Raw genomic sequence first — 7,275 nt, 5'->3', positions numbered from 1 at the left:
GGAAAACTTAGGAGTCAAGGAGGGGTTACCTTACTTTCTATTCAGCTATTTTCAACAGCCATTCTTCCTCTCCTTGCCACAAAGTGCTTGGAGCAAATGTTGCCTCATGTGCCTAAAGAGATGCTGAGAGCCACACAGGCCTTTTGAGCTGTAGGAAGATGAATAAGTGATGGAGGTGGCTCTAATGTCATTCTGTGCAAGTGCTCCTTATGCTGTCCCTTCAGTGTCGCTCCCCCCAAGACTGTGCTCTTATCTTGTTCCCTTACCTTTCCTCCTCTTCCTGGGAATGATGGGTGAATTTACACAGACACCTGCACATCATGTCTGCGCACTGTATTCTCTTCTTATCACTGTGTATCAGAATTTTCAAGTGGCTCAGAGGTGAATTAAAGAGCATTTCAGAGATGCAAACTAAACTGTGCCAGGACCTGTTTTCTAGCTAAAAAGCCAATAGGCTTGTCTAGTGAATTTGACCAGTTTGGAATCTGAATAGATGTTCGTCATCTCGGGCTGTTAAATAGCTTGGCTATTAAATTGGATTTGGTATGGATTTTATTGTTCCATCATCCATGAGTTATTAATGATCAAAAGTGATGTGCTAAAAGAAGTGGTGGTTTCCATTAAGACTGTGTTATACCAGTGTTTACAAGATACAGGCTTGAGATAATTGTTTCTCTTTTTGGCTTTGTCTGAATGTTTTTTATGACTTGGACTGAGTTTAAATATTTGATGTATGCTAGGAAAATAGCAAAGAGGACCACATCAAAGGAGATGAGAGAAACTTGGTAGTTCCAAAGATTACAATAGACATTGGTATCTTTGAGCAACTAGCAGACACCTTCAAAAAGCACCTGACTGTAGAAATTTTAAAAATAATATTCTATTGTACTCTCTAAAATTTTGTAAATCAATAGTACTTTTGCAAAACAAACATGTCACAGTTCTACTGAGAACCATCATGTCACAGTTTAAATTCTCAAATATTCTTTTCTGTATAATTTAAATAATTTATATTAGTGTGGGTCCTCTCAGGGTATACAAGAAATACTAGTTATTCTAGACACAGTGGAATCACAACTTTATTGTAAAATCTCTCTGTAGTCAAGGTCTCACCCTAGAATAAAACTGGATTTCTGCAATTCCTAAACTGTTATTTAAGCATATCACCTCTCTAAAAGGTAATTCATTATGAAGTGAGCTGAGCAGAGCACAGTCAACTTATTGTGTATGTCAACCAGTTTCCTAATGTAGTGTTCTCTCATTATCAATATTATTTTCATAAAAAGAAAGTGCTAGTCTAGGTCTGCACTATGTAGTGCTTGATTCTGGAATTATAAAGACTATTATTCCAGAATAACTCTATTCCAGCTGTAAAGAACTGCAGAATTAATTAATATAATCTACTATTTGAATGCACTAAATGCCACAATATACAATATCAGAGTATCCACCACCTTCAGAAGGAGGGTGTGCATAGGTAACACTTTAAAAAAAAATGGCATATGCTGACTGTAGACACTACATTCTTCTAATTTCCTCTTGTGCACTGGTTGCTGTTTATGTGGATATCATATGATGGTGGCACATTCTGCCTCTGACCTTTAGGGAATAAATAAATAAATAACTAAATAAATAAATTTCAAACATGGTTGCAGAATTTACTTGAGTAAGTCAAGAATGGTGAATATTGACTATTACTGGGAAATCCATTTTAATGCATTAAAGAAAAGCTTCCATGAAAGATAGCCTGTTGACTGTATATAATATTTTCTTTCCCACAGGCTGAAACATATGGGGTTTAGCTGCTACTCTAGGAACAACACATCCATACTGCACATATGGCACAATGATGTGAGCAGCACGGAGCTAGGACACCATCAAGGAAGATGTAGAGTGGTTTCATTTAAACATGAGCACACAGAGATGTGAACAGCAGGGCTAAAATATCAGATGTTTGGATAGAAACTGCTATGGGAAGGCAATGCCTTTGCTGACCCTCATTGTATTAAATACAAGATGAAGGGCAAGAGCTCTGATGGGCCTCGTGTTGGTGCTGACCAGGGCAGATCCTGCTCATGAGTGACTGGAGGAAAAACCTAAAGGAGGATGCAAAGCAAGACCTGCCCTGGGAATTGCTGCAATTACTGCTTTAGCAAGTTGCTGAATTCAGGCCTGTGATTCTGGCAAAGATGATATTGGCAATTTGTTCTCCTGCAGTAACATGTTCAAGCAAGAGAGCTTGATGGCCATTAACTGATGGGAGAGCACCTTTGGGTGAATGAATCTTTCTGAATGGGAAACAGGAAAGAAAATTCTTCTAACTTAGAAAGAAATGAGTCAGAAAGAGGTAAGATACTTTTCTGCAGAAACTGGAAAGTGTTTTGCAGAAGGAGAGCCCTATTCTGCAGAACTGCTGCTGATGTGTTGAACAAGCTTAGGGAAGTAGTGTAGGGTGGCACTTCATCTACCTCTGTTCCCTTGTCTGTGCAAGAACAGGGCATCAAATGAAGCCACACAAAGAAAGGTTCAGAAGAAGCAAAAGGAGATGGTTTATTAAGGTATTTGAGAAAGCACTGGTTATTTTAAATATGCATAGGTGTAAGGAAGGACTGAGCAAATTAACAGAAGAGAAATTGCTTCAAAATACTTATAAATGCCCCTCATGAAAATGTTTATTGAAAGCAGAACATGCGACTGGTTTTGCATTAGCATGAGCAACAGAAGGATGTTGTCGGGTGTATCTGATGAGTGAGAGAGGGGATGAAATGGGGCAAAGAGGATTCCTGGGTCCCTGGGACGGCCTGGGAATCCAAAGACCTCTGTTCAGGTGGGCACAATAGTCCTTGTGGACACCTGCATTGTTTATGGAAATGGTGGTTGCAAAGAGGTCTAAAACATGGTCTCAGGAGTTGGCCAGTGCATAAAATCATTCTCCACATCTCCCACATGCTTCTCCTTGAGTATGTATGGTTTTGTCTAACACTTCTTTGGGAATTCTCCTAAATTTACTAGTGGATCATATAAAGAAGAATTAGATTACATATCTGCTGTAGAATTCATATGATAGGTAAGTATCATGATGTCTGATTTAGAGTAGGACTCTGATTTTCCCTCCCTTTCTTGGGCTATAATTGTATAAACTTAATTACACATCCCCTGTCTTTAAGAAGTGAATACACAGGAGAGCTGAACACTGTATTTTTGATCTGATAGATTTGATTACAAGTGGAAAGATTTAGGGACAAGTGATTGATTTTTCAAAGATGCAGGTTCATTTGAACTGAAACTGTTATTGAATTTTAATTGAGATAAAGCAGTTACGTCTTACTGGTGGTGTTTTTTTTTTTTTTTTGAATATGCACAAAATAGAGAAATGCTACAAATATCCAGCTTTTTATTTTAACATGAAAAAAAACCAAGCAAAAAAACCCCCAACTCTACAAGACCCCTTATGTCCCTCTCTTTAAAAAATGAATTTTTTTTTCTCTAAAATCTCATTCTGCCAATATCTCCTTTGGACCCACACAGCTGATGGAATGTCAGGTGCTGAATATCCTTAAATAGTGTTAACTTAAATATCTAGAGTTACATAAAAGGCACCTGCAACATGAAAGGCAACTTTAGTATTTTTCCCCAAGACTTGCATATGCAAAGGAAAAAAAGGTGATTTATTTAACCTGGAACAGAATGTCACTTGGAAGACAGGTAATTTTTAACAGAAAGCTCAAGATTGCTCAGATTTTGCCTCTCATAATTGTGGATTGTCAGTGTAAAGATAGTTAAGGTCAAAGTTTAATGACCATACAGATTCATCACCAAATGTTTGTTTACCATCCTTAGAAGAAGATTCTGTCTGCTGTTCTTGGCAAGTCATGCCTCTTTAATACACATTTTTCTCTCCTCTCAGAAATTTGCCCCACCCACTAATGAGCTATTAATCAGAAATCAGTGCATAAGTCAGTGGGAGATGAGATGAAGACCTCTGGAGACACCTTTCATCCCAATTTACTTCTTTTATGGGGCCTCAGCTTCTTTTATAACAGCTCACTATTTAACAGCCACTGTCACTTTAGCCTGGAAGTTCAAAAGACCTATAAATTCCTTGACACAGCTTATCTGTCACAGAACAGGAAGGCTACAATAAAATATGATAATAAATTAATAATCAATAATAGCTGACAAGGTTTCTTCTTGCTCTCCCCTGTGGTCCAGCTTGTGCAGTTGAACCATTGTAGGGTTTGTGTCTCACAACAGAGGACTGCAAGGCAGAGCTGGAATTCTGGGGTTTTCTCCTAAAATGACCTATAAAGACATTTTTCATGCCAGCTCAACAGCTCAGACTGTTATTTCATAGCTTTACCCTCTCTCTAGTTAGATTCAAATAAGAAGACCCAGAAAAGTGAGAACTCTCTTCATGTACAACAGCCAATTAATTTAGGAACCTGGTTACAACTGCTTGAACATCAAAGGTCTTATTACTGTAATTGACATAACTTTTAGCCAATCTGTAGATAATTAATAGCTTTAAGTATGTGAGGGGGTATTTTTCCTAAGGAGGCAATGAAAATACATCTCAGCACATTCTCTTTTAATCTCACCCAAATGTAGAATAGGTTAGAGATTTCTGGTTGCTGTCCTGCTTACAGCTACCTTCCATTTTTTGTCTGAATACAGGAAATGTCCTCTCCTGATTGTGGTCTTAGGATCTAATGATGATACAGAAGTAAATCAAGGGCTTTTCCTGTGGGTTCAAGCAGGAGCCAAAAAAGGCTGCCCAAAGCAGTCTCAAGGTCAGCCTGGGACTCTGGGCAAGGTTGGCAGTTCAGTGCTCCCCAAACAGCATGAATGAAGAACACTTCTTTGGATATGTGAGTTAAAATCAATTTCTCTTTTTCACTCAAACATCCAGCACTGTATTAAGTAGTAAATATCTGTTGCACAGATTTCATTTCCTCTGTCTGATTTGTTTTGTACCCATCAGTGCCTAAACTGTATTAACTAAACAGCCTCAGAAGACTTCCTATTCTGCTTTCTTTTTTCAGAGAGCTGTTGGCATGCTGGATCCTGCATAGCTACCTGCCACTGCTGCCACTGTCGTGTCTTGGAATGATAAACACAGCTCTTTTCCTGCAGGTGTAGGGACAGCAGTTAAGGAGTGTGACAATGACTTATGAAGCACCAAGGTGCTAACAGAGATCTTCAACACTCTCCTGCTTCTTTCAAGCTCCCATGGCTGCTTTATACCTAAGAAGTGGCATAAGACCTCCCCTTGGCTTTAGTGTTCCACAAGGTGTGAGTGATTCCCACGAGGGGATTCGAGCATATCACTGGAAGAGCTGGATCACAGAATGGCTCTGTGGAAATATTTTCCTGTAAGATTTGAAATATCTTATTTACTGCCTTAGAAATAAGGATCAACACCATTCCTCAGATTCCAGTGAAATCATTGAAAGCCTCCTGTACAGATGGGTGCTATATGGTTTCCATGTGGGGAGGAACACTTCACCATCTAATGGTTTGATCAAGAGGACTGTTGTTCCTAGGAAAGCTGTCTAAGCCAGATTATTTCAGTTGCTGCTGCTAATAAATGAGGGCTGCAAACCCATGGAAAGTGATGGTAATGGCTACAAGTGAGATTAAAGCTGAGCAAGCTCAGAGGTGTGTTTTTTGCCAAGACAAGTTTATGGTGGGTGGTAGAACATAGGGATTATTTTTTTTAAAAGGACTGTTGTCTGCGTATGTGCCTCCTATATTAAAAACAGAAATTCTTCAATCTTATGATAGATTTTTTTGAACAGTCGAAAGCAGAGTACAAAATATGTTAGAAGTGAGTTTGAAGGCTTCAGAAACAATGGCACCATGGTTCTCTAAATGTAAGCAGTGCTGTTTTTCTCTGCCTTGAATTACTTAATCAATTAAAATGTTAGTCTGCATGATACAGTTTGTTCAAGTAATTTGCGCTGAGTTAAGAAAATCTTCAGCTTTATTGTAATAATTAATTCAAAGAAGAGACTTATTATTTTGTTGAACATTTTCTTCTATGCTGAGAATACTTAATAAGTAATTAAATGTTATCACTGCTATTAAGAGCACATTGATGTTATCTGATCACCGTGCGTGGGTTTCTGCTGGAAACACTGTGTGTTTCTAGAGGGTGGAAAGGATTGCAGGCACCCTGTGGTGCCCCTCAACTCAAGCACACCAAGGTGTGGACTTATCCCAATGGGTGCCCAGTCAAATGCTGAATTTCAAGCATAACACTGCACATTCCCACATTTACAGTTGTGGATACTTTGAGTGCTTCTAGAGGGAGCTAGAACCTCTGTGCTCTCTAAGCATCTAAGACAAGACTCAAGATAATAAACTGAGCTGAGCAAGACCTTGTTCTCTGGCTCCAAGGCCAGAGAAAAGGTAACCATGCCTGCACCATTAAAGACTCTCCTTTTCCTCTCCCAACTGAAATACCAACTCAGCTACTGGAAAGGTTTCAGGTGCATGCCAGTGCCATAAACAAGGCTGAAAGACCACTAACTGTCTGAAAATGTGCCAGAGTCATGCCAACAAACAATAAGGAGGGATTTCTGTGTTCCCTTGTCTGTACCCATGCCCTAGTACTGTTTCCTTCACAACCATAACTTGAGTTAGGAGGATTACATCCCACCTGATTAATACAATGAGTCTCACCTCTCCAAAGTCACCATGCAATAGGTTATGAGTTACAATGTGCTACAATTGCTTGTAACTTCAGAAAGTTAAAGCTTCAGAAAATTGTATATACTGCAGCTGCACTGGTAGCTGAGCACAGTAACCCAAAGGAAGGGGTAGTTTTAGGATGCTGCTGCTCCTACAGGGCAGGAAGACCACACTTTTATGCTTTCTTTGGCTCTTGATTTTTCCCACAAGTGACTCTGAGAATTATCACATGTTGCTTCTTTGCTTGGTTTAAACTTTACTATGAATTATGAGGCATTATGAAGCCTCATTGTGCTCTTTTTAATTTCACCTGATGCATTTCTTCTTCCAGCTGTCTTTCTAATAAAATCCCCCAATAATCCTCCTGACATTTATAAAAAAAGAAACAAATGAAATGTTCTGGCTTATTTATGATCATTTACTCTGTGCTGGTCCATTGCCATTCCTTGCAGGGTTGTGTGTGAATTAAACTGTACACTACTCAAGACCAGTGTATTTAGACAGCTACTCACCCTGTGCTGAACTTACAACTGCAATGTTAGAGTCTGGGTTGAAGCCACACAGAAAATTTGGCCCTTAACA

This window comes from Melozone crissalis, unplaced genomic scaffold (assembly GCF_028551555.1).
Source record: "Melozone crissalis strain CALT ecotype California unplaced genomic scaffold, PUWL_Pcris_2 ptg000027l_1, whole genome shotgun sequence".
Taxonomy (NCBI): Eukaryota; Metazoa; Chordata; class Aves; order Passeriformes; family Passerellidae; genus Melozone; species Melozone crissalis.
Note: the sequence above shows the minus strand (reverse complement) of the source record.